The 15,961-nt window shown below is 48.7% G+C and overlaps 1 protein-coding gene across 4 annotated transcripts in view; it reads right to left on the bottom strand.

The window, feature by feature from the left end:
* The window catches only part of HTR4 (5-hydroxytryptamine receptor 4), a 225,662-nt gene extending 216,381 nt beyond the window's left edge, over positions 1–9,281 (bottom strand). For all 4 annotated transcript variants that reach the window (XR_004646892.1, XM_034779812.1, XM_034779813.1 and 1 more), the window contains exon 1: positions 9,056–9,281. The gene's annotated coding sequence lies outside the window, so the exon portion shown is untranslated. The remainder of the gene's footprint in view (positions 1–9,055) is intronic.
* Between the last annotated feature and the right edge of the window lie 6,680 nt (positions 9,282–15,961).

Here is a 15,961-nt window from a genome sequence, read left to right as displayed (position 1 = left end):
CCCCACCTCCTCCCCCAGCATGCCGCATTTCCACCCCCCCATTGCTTCCTGCGGCCCCCCCGCAACCTCCCACCCTAGCTCACCTCTGCTCCGCCTGCTCCCCCGGGCGTGCTGCCGCTCCGCTTCTCCCCGCTCCCTCTCTCAGGCGAGGGAGGGCGGAGAAGCGGAGCAGCAGCGTGTTCAGGGGAGCAGACGGAGCAGAGGTGAGCTAGGGTCGGGGGGGGGTGCAGGAAGTAACGGGGGGGTAGAAGAACCGCTCCCCGCTCCTGCTCACCTCCGCTCCACCACCACCGCCTCCCCCGAGTGCCCGCCGCTCGGCTTCTCCTCCCTCCCTCCCAGCCTTGCCACACGCAAAACCACTATTTCGCGCAGCAAGGCTGGGAGGGAGTGGGGAGAAGCGGAGCGGCAGCGCGTTCAGGGGAGCAGGCGGAGCAGAGGCGAGCTGGGGCGGCGGGGGCACTATTTCCCCATACCCTGGAGTTGGCGCCTATGATGGCCGGCGCCAGATTGCCGCCCCTGGAAATGTGCCGCCCCAAGCACCTGCTTGTTTTGCTGGTGCCTGGAGCTGGCCCTGGGAGAGGGGATGGGAGCCAGATCAGATCAGAACAAGTCAGCCACCGATTCGCCGCTCGTCTCCTCAGCCCCCCTCCCCTGGCTCGCCTACTCACTCCCCGCCCGCTCGCCTACTCAGCCCCCCTCCTTCACCTGCCGCTTGCCTACTCATCCCCCCGTGGGCCGCACAGTGAGCCCACACGGGCTGCATGCAGCCCCCGGGCCACATGTTGTGCAGGCCTGAACTAGATGATCTCTATAGTCCCCTGTGACTTTATGATCTCTGGATGAAATTCTGGATCCGAAGTCAATTGTAAAACTCCCATTGACTTAAGTGGGGCCATGGCTTCACTCTAGATTCCATAGAGCATAGATTCATATTTTCTGAACAATAGTTACCCACCAAAAAAGGATGAAACTCTTTGGATCAAATTTTTCAGAAAAGGAATGAAAAGACTGGGCCATATTCCCAGCTGGCATAAATCAGCATGGCAGTAGGCCAATTTACATCAGCTGAGCATCTGGCCATCATCTTTGCATATAGCACAAAAGGTATCCATTACCAATGGGATGGTTTATCTGGGAACCAAAGAGTACATTAGAGTTTCACCAAAATCTTCCCTGTTCTATAAACTATGTGTTCTCACAATCCGGTTCCAAGGGGATTGTGACCATTTCCCCTTTCTTCATGGGTATGCTGGGAAGCAGGGCTCAAAACATAGGAGAGGTTGGCCAAACCTCTCTTACGAGATGGTATCACAGTATGGAAGAGGCTAAGAACCCCTGTTAAAGACAAACATTTCATGCATCAAGTCATAGAATAAAAAGGATTTCAGCAGAATGTACATTTTGCAACTTGTCACAGCAGACATCTCATTTTGGCTTCCCAGGCCTTTGCTAAGCCTGGAGTCCAGCTCTGAGTTATTGAAACCCATCCCCCTCTGCCCCTCAAAAAAGAGGGTTTAAAGTAACAACATTTTGCAAAACGAACACATGTGAAAAGAAACATTCCGCCACTTCACCTGATCTCAGTGAAATCAGCTGCTTTTCAAACCTTTCACCCCTAAAGAAAATTTGATGATGGAAACAAGAACAGCTGTAACCAGTGCAGCAATAAAGTGGGCCTGTGTTTCAGCAGATTTCAATAAATATTTAATCTGCAAACTTTCTAAAAGTTTAGACTTGTATGAAATCAGACTGGATCCCCTCCTGCTGCTGCATTAATTACAGACCTAGGGCCCAATTCTGTACATGCTTGCTCAGCCAGCAAGTCCCACTAAACTCTATGCATTCCTGTCATGAGGGAGGACTACTCAGATGAGGAAGAGGATCCCAGAGCAGGCCACCAGGAAATCGTAACTTATCTCTGCAAGGTGCTTTATGTATTCATTTGAGGGGAAAAACAGCAGGACCTTTGTTGATGCCTACACTACTAGAGTGGCTGATTTGACATTTAAAGGGACAATGTCAATTTGTTCAATTCACATTTTATGGACATAAGTGTTATAGTCTGATAAGTCTTCTAGAGTTTACAGGCTAAATTCAGAGGTAAGGTGGTGTAATAATTCTCACAATAACCCTGTGAGGGAGTTAAGTCCCTATTATACCAATAGAAGAAGATGACAGGACTTGCCAAAGGCGGAGGAAGTCTGTGTCAGAGCCAGGAGTTCTGATTCACTATCTACCTCTACTCTGTTAAAGCCCATCAAGAGGACTGTGGTTGAACTCAAGCTGATAATCTGAATTAAAAGTGGAGTTGCTGTGTCTTCACAGCTATTTTAAGCAGAGTTAGCAAACCTGAATTAAGTACACACTTTTTGGGGGGTAGTAGACATATCCTTTGACTCTTCCAATGTGCAACATTTGTGTTCTGTGCTCCTGGCACCAGACTACATTCAAATTAGTGTGTAGCACCTTACAGAGGTGGGAATTTTCTCACATCAACTTTGGGCATGGCACAGGTACAGGATCTGTTCCTTATTATCAGAAAAGCCCCTACTGTTTGCTAGTTGGCTTTAAGGGAGCCTACTTAACGGATGAAGCAGACTACTGAGATAACTGATGGTACAGAGCCAGGCAGTGGGATCCACCCAGACAGTGGGGACTGCTAGCCGAGACAAAAATGCCAGCTGCCTGCCCAGCCCCTCTTTAAAGTACAGCATCAGATCTGTCTCCATGGGAACTGTAATAAGGGCAGGACTTCTCTTTACCATCTCAAATCGAGAAGAAAAAAAATTAAGAAAATAATGAGCCTCTCCACAGTGATGTGACTCTGAGCAAACTGAGTCAGAGCAGCTGGAATGAGCAAATGCCTTTTTGTTGCCCCATGCTGTCTCTTTGCTTTGCTTACTCTAAGCTTGGATGAATTCTTTGCAAGATAACAGGTCCAGCACTTGCTGCTGTGAATCATGTTGCTGCAGCATAAACCTTGAGCACTAGCGGGTCTGCACTCTAGTCTTGCTGATTGTGACTGCAGCTTTGCACTGGTTTTTTTTTTTTTTTTTTTTTTTTTTTTTTCGGCTGGACGTCTCTTGCACCCTACCAAAGATCAATGTGGGCCACCAAGTCAGAGATGTGCAAGGGAGAGGATGGGGAGTCAGAGTGGATGTGGGAATGGGAGGATGGGTGTACAAGCCTGACAGTCCAGGTGTGATTTTCAGAGATGCTGAGCCCACGCAGCTCTGATTAACTTGAGTTGGAGCTGTGGGTGTGGAGCACCTCTGAAAGTCAGGCCATATGATGAGGGGTACAGCAGAGTGGGGTGAGTGAGAAAATGTGTGGCTATGCCAGCAGAATGCTGAGCACAGAACATGTATGTAAGCCCTGTGAAATACAGGACCTGATTCACAGAATATAAAAAACCTCAATAGAAAGACTCCTGTTGTTGCCAATGAATGGGCTTTGAATTCAGCCCATGCTGCACGAAACAAACATTTTAAACTGGAAAGATTCATAAAAGTAATTAAAAATAAGCATTTCCAAGTCAGACTGCAGAAGGGATACAAGGGTGAAATCATTCCTGAGCAGGGGGCCAGCACAAGGCCTTTTGCCATTTCCCCCCCCCCCCCCCCAAAAGCCTTCAAAATAGGGCACGAGTGGGGCTGCAGTGGTGCATCTGCTTCATGGTGCCCCTCTGCATTGGGTAATTTTCATCCCTAGAGAACAGCTGTCACCCTGCACCCAGCCTCCATCACTGCTACTTGCTGATTGCACCTCCTGCTATTTTCTGTAATTGTTTCCCTAATTACATAAAGCTGGCAAAGTTCAATTTGTCTTTTCCTCAAAGTAATTTGCTTTCCACTGTACACTGCTGGATTTGTCTCCCAGTGTAACCCATGTGTCTGCAGCCACTATTATTCATGTGGATTCACCCCACCTCACCCCACCCCACCCATCCCAAATGAAATTTGTTAAAACAATAAGTTTAATGAAATTACACAATATGACCAGATTAAAGTCAGCTTCTTCAAAAAATATGGGAGTCAGTTTCATTTTAGCCAAGCTACTGACTGTCCCTTCTCCACCTCCTGGGGAGGTAACGCACATCAGACTGCACCTCATGATGCAAACACCGGTGCAATGTGGAGAACCAAGGCACTTGCAGTGGAAGGTGTCATGAGACTAAAGGGCTCCCCAGGGAACAGAGACTAACAAGGAGATGGGGATCAGGGGGGAAGAGAGAAATAGAGACCATTGCAGTATTTATTTTTAGCATGAAAATGTATCAGACAGGATATTGCCACAAGTCCCCTTGACTTCCATTGAGCATATGGGTCTAAACCTACCCCTAACAGAGTGGCACTAATTTACACCAGCTGCAACTGTGGCTCTAGGTGTGTAAGAGATTATGTGGAATAGTAGTAGTCACAGTTGATAGGTCACAAGCCAATTAACTGGACACCTTCTTACCTTTTAGAAAATCCACTTTTTGCAATAATCCAACTCAAAAATTACTACCACCATGCATGTTATTTTCCTACATGAGCCATAAAGGAGAGGGCATCAGCTAGATGAGAGCAGAGCGGAGGCAAAGAAAGGGTGTGAGTTAAAATAGAGTTGCTCTGTCTTTTGATAGTCAGTTATTGTGTAATGGAGGGAGTATTTCCATTTCTCCTAATTCTTGCATTCTTGTCCTACTGCCTTTCTAAGCAAGGTTTTTTCCAAGCAATAGTGACAAAATCCAAAATAAGGTTTCTAAATAGCCATCTGTCTTTGTTTAATTTCAATATACAGCACATTTCCCTAGAGCCATGGTACTTGGAATCTGGGGACCTCTGAGACCAGATTTGTTTTTAAGTTTGAGACATTACCTAAAGAGCTGAACAAAGGAACAGAAGTATTGTCACAGTGGCTCATACCATGATCCCTTTAATCTACTATCCTATCTGACAATGGCCTGTACCAGATGCTTCAGAGGGAGGTGCAAGAAAATCTGAAGTGGATAATTATGGAGTAGTCCGAGAAGCTTCTTCCTAACCCCAAGGAGGGTAGTGATGGAGTTATGCCCTGAAATATGATGGTTTATAGGCATGGTAGGTTAAACTAGCTAGGATTACAATTGCGGGAGGTATTATTCATATAAATCATTACTAAACTCTTTGGGCCAGATGTTCCACTGGTTTAAATTAGCACAATTCCATTGAAGTCAATTGAAATTATGCAGATTTACACCAGCTGTGGATCTGGCTCCTTGAATCCTACTAAAGTCTTTGCTCAATAATACTTTGACACTGAGTTCCACAGGCTTACGATGAGTCACAAGAAGAAGTTTAAATTTTATTGGTTTAACCAAGTGACCCCTCTTTACTGGGCTATGTACAGATAAAGGACAGTCCCTGCCCCAAAGAGCTTACAATCAAGGGTGTTGCTTCTGTCACCTTTATTCATGTTGGTTAGTACCTGACTCTGCAAGCTGTCCTGTAGATTTCCAAGGGACAACTCATGGAGTGCAGGACAACATGAATAAGGTTAGCACAGGAGATCCCAAATAGGGACAAGTGGTGACCGGTGGATGTAGACCATAATGCGTGTGTGTGGGGGGGTGAAATGACAACACACCAGGGCAATGGATACAGGAATAGAATTAGCACCATGTACTGTTTGGAGACTTCCTAGGGTATTTTGAATAAATGAGCAAGACATAAAAGTGAGAAGATAAGTCATTGTTTACAAGACCATGAGGATCAGAGACAGATCTGTCCCTAGCAATCGACTATTTAAAGAAAATTGACAAGATAATCAAATCATTAGTTAAAAACCAACTAACATGTGCAGTGTATGCACATTTTTCTATGAGACAAAGGATATAGTGCTAACTGCTGTGGATAGCACGAGTTCCCCCTCCTGGAGGGAATGCTACAGGGAAATGTGATCAGTGGTCCTTTCAGCTTTTAAAGGCGAAAAGAGATGCAGCAGCCAAGCCTGTTTGTGGGCTTTAGGTGCTGTACAATGTGTACTCTTCAGTTCTTGGATATTTCACAGCCTTATGCAGAATGCAAGGCTACCTTCATTAGAGAATTAATCTCAGACTGCAGCCAGTTCCTTAGAGTGGATTTGGGAACAGTCATCATTCAGAAACAATAAAACCTAATAACCTTTATCAAACCACTGCACAGCCTCCCCTCTCCCCAGCAATAGCAGTCAACTACCAGAGTGACTGAGTAATTAAATCTTTCCTTGTCCCCACCTTAAACACAAGATAATATTCACAGAAAGCTTTGTCCACTCCCTTCCATAAAATAAGAGAAATTAAGTCATAATGACATCATATGCTCCAGAGCTAACCTAAGCCAGCTGCCACTGCTTCATTTTGGTGCTCAGACCTGATAAACTAGGGCTTATCTTCTGCTGGCTGCACTGATGCAGCCAAAAACTGCAGCTGCATGTTTTAATTCCTCAGGACTTTATGAAGTTTCCACGGTGGGGAGTTTGTTTTGGAGCCATGAAAGATGCCTCTGTGGTTAAAGAAAACTGCCAGTTCAAACTCTCTCAAGCGGCTCTCCAGAAGGGGCTCTTCATGATCCAGTTATTCAGTCTCTCTCAAAGACAACATCCACAGAAGGAGGCAGTCACTCTCTCTTCCCAACAGTCAGATCCATGAAGTGGCCATGCTCTTAGGACATGATCCAAAGCCCACTGGAGTGAATGGAAAGATTCCCACATGGCTTTAGTTCAGGTCCTTGGTGATGTAGAGTCTGACTAGGAGGAGAGCACTAAACCCTTCCTTCAGTCACAGGAGTCTGCAATGAGCACAGGTTTGCCCGATAGCATCCAAGCACCATGGAAAGCCCTTCTCAGTGGATGTGACTGTCAAAGCAGAAAGCTGTTTTAATTCCAATAGCGCCATTACTCACCAGAAAACATTGATCTTTCCAGCAAACTACAGCAATTCTAATATAAACCTACTTAAATGAAGGTTACCAACTTCAGCAGAGCCCAGCAAATCCCTCTCTCTGCACACACTCCTTGATACACCATCCCTATTCTTTACCTCTGCTGCTAGTTGGCAGATAACAGTCATAAGTACCTCTCACCTTCAGATGGATCATTACTAACAATTCCAGCTGACTGAAAAAAATCTCATTAGTATCGACACATTCAGTGACATCAAGTCAAGGGTACCAGGAAAGGTTGCTATAACAATTGCTATAACCTGGGAGGCACATGGACACTATGGTGATCGAAGGCTGTACAAAATGATGGCTAGAGAGATCTCCTTCCATCAAGTAGTACATGCCATATGAAGTTGTACTTTCCACCTTCTACTGCTTTGCTATTTAAGCAAGTCTTCTGGCACCATATAAGCAATAGACTGGATTTGTAGGAGTTTGTGCCCAAAATTATAGACACTGCACATGTAGTTTTAGGCATTTGCACAATCACTAGTTAGACAGTTTTCCCTATGCATGTACAATCACTACAACAGTAATTTTACAAGCAAATTATGTACATGCATTTTTACATGTGCAATTCTATAAACCCTGACCAATGAGATCAGACAAAATTAGATAAATTCTTTCTTGGTGTAACTCCACTGACTTCATTTGGTTTACCTGGCAGATAAATTTGGCCCATGAAGCTTAGAGATTTAAGAATTACACTAATATACAAAGTCTGGACAGTTAGATTTTGAAATTGCACATTGATAGTAATTATCTTCCAAACATGTGGCGATTTGCTATTGTAACCTCAAAATAATAAACTTGGCCAGGTAACACATGCTGTGGTATCTAGCAGGTAATCAGAGATTAGTAACATTATGGTTGTTCAGAATACACCCTATCAAACAGTCATACCGAGTCATAAAGTATTCCACTGAGCCCCTCCAACTAAAAGCACTTGTCCCCTCTGGGGTATTTTGAGCAGAGAGGGCAACATGTTGCAGTGGGTTAACTGTTAGCCAGTCTTGGACAAAGTGCATCTACAGATGCAATATTTTAAGACCAGGAACAACGGAGAGCCCTTAAAGGCATTTACCCCGTTGCCTATGGCATTCTGATCAAGAACAGCGCCCTCCCTCACGGCTCAGCTACACCTCCTGCTTCAGCTGCAAGGAAATCAACCTGCGTTTAGGGCTTCGCAGCCTCCGAGAGCAAAGCGATGCACCAACTCCGCAACGTTAGGCTCAAAGAAGAATAGAAGCCGGAGCTCAAGAAAGAGGGAGACGCCTTCTCTCCAACTCCAGTGTCACTGCTGATTAGCACAAGTGGCAAGGGGAACCGTGGCCCTCTTTTCCTAGGGCTTGCACCAGCCAGTCATCTCCCTACTCTCTGTCCAACTAGAACGGGCCACTTCTCCACACAGTCTGGGCACTATTGGTGCCAGAGCCGTCTCCTCTACAGCTCCTGCCAGGTGGACCAGCCTTCCCCTAGTTCTCCGCTTCATCGAGCCTAGCCCTGCTCTCAAACGCCGGCTGAAAACATCGCCTGGCTTGTGCTTCTTTCATTGCTCTCTGCCTCGGTCATGATTTCTCTGTATTGATCTCCTGAAGTGAATCAATCGGGGGATGCGCGCGTGGTTCGGAATCGGAGCTACACAGCGGAGTTGTCTTGCCGCAACTCTTGGAGGGTGGAAATGCCCTAGGAGCGCACTGGCTCTGCGCCCTGCCCGGGCCGGTGGGAGCCGCCCTCCCCACGGAGGACGGCTTGTTTGTGCCTCAGTGTGAAAGGGACGCGGAACTGACACGGCAGGTGGCGAAGTTCAAAGTCTGCCCCCGTGGGAGAGTTCCTGTCCGCCGCACCCCACAGACCCGCCACCCCAAGGCTAATTCGGAGCACGTGCCCCGGACAGACTCCGCTACTGCCTCCGGAGCCACTCCGGCCCCACACCCAGCGCCGCATCCCTGCCCCTCCGCCGCGCGCGGGCCAGGGGCAGACGGAGAAAGCCCGACGGCCCTTCGCGCACCCCGGGGGGCAGGTCTCCGCGGGCCGGGCGCTCTCTCGGGGCCCCCGGCGGGATCGATGCGGGAAGGGGATGCACCCCGGGCAGGGCAGCGGCGCCTTACCATTGCCGTGTGCGCAGCCTGGCCCCCCGGGGCATGGCCCAGCTCCCTACGAGGCTGTCCGCATCCTCCCGTCGGCTGGCTGCCTCTCCGGGTGCCGGGCACCGCCGCGCTCCCGGGCCGGTCCCAGAGCCCGCTCTCCTGGCAGGCGCCTCTCGCTGCCCGCTGGCCCCGCTCCCGGCCGGCCACGAGCGCACGGACCAGCAGCTTCCCCGCCGCCTGAGCGCGTCGCCGGTCCCCGGGCTGCCTAAGTCCTGGCTGCTCCGGTGCCGCCTTTCAAACCCAGCCACCCGCGGCGCGGCCAATCAGCGCCGGCCCGCGGCCTCCCCCGCCTGCTGAGCAAGGGAGGAGCCGGGAGGCGCGGGGCAGGCGGGACCGCAGCGGCCCGGGCAGTAACGGTGCGGAGCGGGCATCGCGCACTCAGCCGTGTCCTCAATGCTCCAGCCGGGCCCGAGGGACGGGACCCTCTCGCTGCGAGTCCGGCGAGTGTCAGTCTTCTCAGCTGTCACACTGCCGGGTCATTGTCCGGGGGAAGTGCCTGCCTGCCTGCAGCGTCCTGCGGACAGCTTGGCACTTGCTTCCCGGCTCTCCTTCCTTTGGAAGATGTGCCTGACGTTTCTGTAGTAGGGAAGAAGATAGACAGACGGACACGGGGTAGCCAAATCACCCTAAGCCGGGGCTAGATCTTTAGCTGATGCCCCTGCCAGACATCGAACCAGCTCTATGGCCTGCTGAGAAGCGGGCCTCCGGCTCCACAGGCTCCTGCATCTTCAGGGTGTTGGAAACTTGAATCTAAATCCTGCTCTAAATTTTGAAAACGCTCATTTAAATATGGAGTTGAGCCAAAACCTGGATGTGAGCGCCATAAATTAGTGTGTCTTCACAATCCCAGATCAGGATCCCAGGGAGAGCTGCCCTGTGAGTGCATCTATAACAGGGAGTGCAGCTTTCAAACAGGAGAGCTGTAAGTGCTGTTGTGCTCTGACCTTGCTGTAAAAAATGTGACCCTGAGGCTCCTGTTCACTATCTCAGTGATTTTCGGACCAAATCTGCTGTTTGCCAGGGAAACTGTGTTCTCTAATGCCAGCCCTGCAGACTCAGTCTGGGTCTGGGTGTCAAGCTGCAGTCTTTCCACCTAGCTTAGCATCACCAGTATCTCCAGCTCTCCAGGACATATTAGGGCCACAGCTACCTCTGTGTAACTGTATGGTCTTCAGATTACACCCTAAGTGACCTGTGCAATCACATTTCCACTAACAGGCTTATCCAGCTGTGACTGCCTGGAATTTAGTAACCCCTACAGTTGATCATGCACAAGATGGGCCAGAATCCAAAGCCCACTCTATCTTTGTGTTGGCCGTTAGGGCAAAATCAACTAGTTTTTACTATGAATGTCAGCAGATAGGACTCTGATACTCAACAGACGTGCTCTCATTGTGTAAGGTCCTGGTCCTGCCATGACATCAACCCTACAAGGAGCTTAACTGAATTCAGGTGGATGCCACTGCAGATTAGTGTTAAAGAAGGTCCCATTTTAACACAGGTATTCTTCAGAGTAGGACCACACTGTAATAGGGTGTTCCAGTCTTTCTTCTGAATGCTCAGAATGGCACTTTGGTTTAAATAGCCCTTTTATGCCCCAACCTAAGTGCAAATTTAGGCATCTCAGTATGGGAAAATGGACAGCCTATAAAAGTGCCTGTGTTTATGAGAAAGGCTATCTACTACATTACAGCACATAATGGTGGTTGAACTTTTTCAAATTTTCAAAAATACAAACATTTTTCACAGAAAACTCCCAATTTTTTTCAATATTTCAACCCTTCCCTTTTCCAACCCATTCATAGAGTGGTTGAGATTTGGATGGAAAACTTTCAACAATGGTCTGTGAAAATTTGTCAGCTTTTTCCACCAGCTCTAACAACCTAGTTGCACAAAATGTGACACACAAGGCCACCATACAATTTATTAGATGTTCATCACTTTAGTAATGAAATGCAAGATTAAGAATAATAATTAATAATAAATTATGTGTTAAGAAAACTATTGGCAGGGTTGGCTCCAGGAAGAAATGCTGTTTCTAACCACAAACCAGATTCTGTCAAAACTTTGGCCCCACAGCACAGGCTGTATCCATTGGTCTATACCGGCCTGAGAGGAGCCCTCCCAAAGTTGAAGGTTAATTTTAATGAATTCTCAACAGAGATTTCATTTTGTATCTTCCCAATACTGGGAGCTTTCAGTGCCGCTTGTGATCATAGCTTTTGTTATTAATATTAAACCCACATCTCTTTGCCTCAGTCTCGTGGTTTTAGCTCCTACTAATAGGACATGATACTGCTGTTCCTGCATCCCCCGCCCCCCACCTCAACATCAGGGCCGGCTCCAGGGTTTTGGCCGCCCCAAGCAGCCAAAAAAAAAAAAAAAAAAAGCCCCGATCGTGATGGCAATTCAGCGGGAGGTCCTTCGCTCCAAGCTGGAGTGAGGGACTGTCCGCCGAATTGCCGCCGAAGAGCTCGACGTGCCGCCCCTCTCCAGAGTGGCCGCCTGTAATTGGTCCTAGCCGGGGCTCGACCCTTCCGGGCAGGAGGGGAGCCACGCCGACTCACTACTGTGGGAACAAGCAGTCAGTTAGTCCCGAAGCTCCGGCTCTCTGGTGCAGGGGAGGAGCAAAGCCGATAGTTAGCTCAGGGCTCAGGCCCTTGTTTGCAGGGGCTGAGCGGATAAACAGTTCAGTAGCCCAGGCCCTGGATCAGGGCGGGGCAAACACAGTTTAAGCTCAGGCCCTTGTTTGCAGGGGCTGAGCGAGCCAGCAGATAGGTAGGGTATGCCTAGGCTTCTGTAGCCGAGCGTTGGGTGAGGGGGAAGCCTGCCACCCGTGAGCGGGGTGGCAGGGGGAACGCAGGCCCACCCACTCCACTGCGTTCCAGCCCGGGGCCCTAGCAGTGGTTGCTGCTGCTGCTGGTCAGTGGGGTATCCAGACCGCAACACACTGACATTGGCTCACACTCGGTTGCAGCCGGACCGGGGTCGGCTATCCCCGGGCTACTTCCATGATCCCCCTCGGAGCCTACCTCGTTCGTCGCGCCGGGCTCGGGCCAGTCCATCTGCATGGGCTCCTCTTGGCCAGGGCTCGGTGGCAGGTCCGGTAGCTCTGCCGGGAAGTCAGGCCAACGGTCCTCGGGCGGCTCCTCCGGGTAGCAGCAGGGGCGGAGGGGTTCGGGTGCAGTCTCGCCCTCAGGGTTGATGGGATGGGGCTCCCAGGGATTCTCCCAGTGACGGGCGCGGACGGGCTCCGGCGGCTCCTCCTCGTAGCGTGCCCGGGGTAGCTCAGGCCAGTTAGGGCCCGGGCCTCGGAGGTCTCCTGGTCGGGAGCTCCCGGCCGCACGTCTGCTCCCTGCGGTGGCTGGCCACCGACTGAGCTCTGGCGGCCGGCCTTTATACTTCCTGTCCCGCCCCTTGACTTCCGGGGGGCGGGGACAGGCGGCGGTGGCTCCACCCACTCTGGTGCCTGCACGTGGGCTCCCTCTTCTGGGCAGGAGGGGAGCCACACCGATTCACTACACCGCCCCAAGCACCTGCTTGGCAAGCTGGTGCCTGGAGCCGGCCCTGCTCAACACACACCCCACTCACTGTGCTCTCCTCCTCCAATGGAGTAGATACTTCCATGGCATACTGTCTGACAGTCCTGATAGCAGCAGCCTTCCTGCAGTCACAATTGTTCTGAGACAATATCAGCAACAACTACCACGACACTATTGTGCGTAAATGCAAGTCTGACAAAATAAAATGAGAAACCTCAGAACGTATAGGTCCCAATCTGGCAACATATTTAAACAGTGACTTAACTTTAAGCATGAGTGGTGCTGTTGAAGTCAATGGATTTACTCACATGCTTGAAGTTAAGCATATGCTTTGCTGGATCAGGAACATATATACAGTAGAACCGCAGAGTTACGAACACCTCGGGAATGGAGGTTGCCCATAACTCTGAAATGTTCGTAACTCAGAACAAAATCTTATGGTTGTTCTTTCAAAAGTTTACAACTGAACATTGACTTAATACAGCTTTGAAACTTTACTATGCAGAAGAAAAATGCTGCTTTCCCTTTTCTTTTTTTAGTAATTTATATTTAACACAATGTACTGTACTGTATTTGCTTCTTTCTTTCTTGTCTCTGCTGCTGCCTGATTGCATATTTCCAGTTCCAAATGAGGTGTGTGGTTGACTGGTCAGTTCGTAACTCTGGTGTTCGTAACTTACTACTGTAGCATAAATCAAAATCACTTCTATCTGCCTATGTTCTTATACTGCAACCAACATTGTGGTACATGAGATCCTTCCTCTTTCACCCTAATCCATCACACTAAATTGATGACTGGGGATTGATGAAATAGGGAGTTGGAACTACATTAAAGAAAATCCCTACCAAACACTGCTTTGTTGCATCACAGCAAAACACTCTGAAAGCTCTGATCCACTCTACTGGTCCCTGGATATTTTTAGGGAAATACACTTTATTTATATTTTATTGATTTATTTCCAAAACTAAGAGAATAGGAAAAAAAGACAGAAGAACAGAAAGATAAAGGGAAATACATTCTGAAATCCTGAACCCCCTGGTTTTAATCCAGAAATTTTGGGTCTAATTCAGAGGGTGGTTCCAGTCATCTTGGTCTTTTAGAGGCTGACCCTCAACAGGCCTGAGAGATCAGAGTACAAAGTCTCTTATTGGTTCCTGTACTCCGCGTGGAGGTGTTTGTAAGCTCAACTGAGTGACAAGGAAAATTCTTCACATCATACAAATTAAGTTTGATTTTAATGGTGCTATTGAATCTGTTCTGAGTTCCCAAGGCAGAATCCACCCATCCCACAGACAGGCTGTGAGTTGGGCCCTCATTGTTTTTATCTCTGTTACCTCCATTGTTCACATCTGATCCTTTTTGTCTGTGTGTGTGTGTATTATGGTGTAAGATGTTTGGAGGTAAATATTCTGCACAATAGGAATTAGCCACATGCAGGGCCAGTTCTGACCATCCAGACAAAACTGACAGGTCACCTAGAGCAGCAAAGTGTTCTTTGTGATTCTTTAGTGTGTAAGTGACAGCAAATTGGAAGAGGAAGATATTCCCCAGTTAGCCAAGGGCAACAGAAAGGTTGGTGTGTCAGTGCTGGTCATTAATGGTGAAATGTGCAGGACTGACTTCTCCTGCATCATAGGACTGGAAGAGACCCAGAGAGACCATCTAGTCCACAGTCCCCAGCACTCCTGGCAGGACTTAGGCCTTGGCTACACTTGCAGCTGTACAGTGCTGTGAGGTAAACCTGTCTTCGTACAGCTGAGTAGGGAAAAGCACTGCAGTCTGTCCACAGTGACAGCTGCCAGCGCAGTGGTGTGGCCACACTTGCAACATTTGCAGCTGTGTTGGGAGTGGTGCATTATGGGCAGCTATCCCAGCATTCATGTGGCTGCAACGTGCTTTTCAAAACAGGGGTGGGGATGGGGTAGAGTGTGACAAGGAGTGTGGGGGGAGAGAGAGTGCTTTTTGGAGTGTGTCAGCACTCTATTTTGCAAGTTCGGAACTCCCAGCCCCCTGCTCATTCATTCACTCACTCAAAGCAAACAGCAAACAGAGCATCTTCGCCAGCAGGCTGGCTAACCTAGTGAGGAGGGCTTTAAACTAGGTTCACCAGGGGAAGGAGACCAAAGCCCTGAGGTAAGTGGGGAAATGGGATCCTGGGAGGAAGCACAAGCAGGAGAGCGCAAGAGGGGAGGACTCCTGTCTCATGCTGAGAAAGAGGGACAATCGAGGAGTTATCTTAAGTGCCTATACACAAATGCAAGAAGCCTGGGAAACAAGCAGGAAGAACTGGAAGTCCTGGCACAGTCAGAGAACTATGATGTGATTGGAATAACAGAGACTTGGTGGGATAACTCACATGACTGGAGTACTGTCATGGATGGATATAAACTGTTCAGGAAGGACAGGCAGGGCAGAAAAGGTGGGGGGAGTTGCGTTGTATGTAAGAGAGGAGTATGACTGCTCAGAGCTCCGGTATGAAACTGCAGAAAAACCTGAGAGTCTCTGGATAAAGTTGAGAAGTGGGAGCAACAAGGGTGATGTCGTGGTTGGAGTCTGCTATAGACCACCAGACCAGGGGGATGAGGTGGATGAGGCTTTCTTCTGGCAACTAGCAGAAGTTGCTAGATCGCAGGTCCTGGTTCTCATGGGAGACTTTAATCACCCTGATATCTGCTGGGAGAGCAATACAGCGGTGCACAGGCAATCCAGGAAATTTTTGGAAAGTGTAGGGGACAATTTCCTGGTGCAAGTGCTGGAGGAACCAACTAGGGGCATAGCTTTTCTTGACCTGCTGCTCACAAACAGGGAAGAACTAGTAGGGGAAGCAAAAGTGGATGGGAACCTGGGAGGCAGTGACTCTGAGATGGTAGAGTTCAGGATCCTGACACAAGGAAGAAAGGAGACCAGCAGAATACGGACCCTGGACTTCAGAAAAGCAGACTTTGACTCCCTCAGGGAACAGATGGGCAGGATCTCCTGGGAGAATAACATGAAGGGCAAAGGGGTCCAGGAGAGCTGGCTGTATTTTAAAGAATCCTTATTGAGGTTGCAGGAACAAAACATCCCGATGTGTAGAAAGAATAGTAAATATGGCAGGCGACCAGCTTGGCTAAACAGTGAAATCCTTGCTGATCTTAGATGCAAAAAAGAAGCTTACAAGAAGTGGAAGATTGGACAAATGACCAAGGAGGAGTATAAAAATATTGCTCAGGCATGCAGGAGTGAAATCAGGAAGGCCAAATCACACTTAGAGTTGCAGTTAGCAAAAGATGTTAAGAGTAACAAGAAGGGTTTCTTCAGGTATGTTAGCAACAAGAAGAAAAT

Source organism: Trachemys scripta, chromosome 8 (genome assembly GCF_013100865.1).
Source record: "Trachemys scripta elegans isolate TJP31775 chromosome 8, CAS_Tse_1.0, whole genome shotgun sequence".
Classification (NCBI taxonomy): Eukaryota; Metazoa; Chordata; order Testudines; family Emydidae; genus Trachemys; species Trachemys scripta.
Note: the sequence above shows the minus strand (reverse complement) of the source record. Positions and strands in the feature narration are given on the sequence as shown.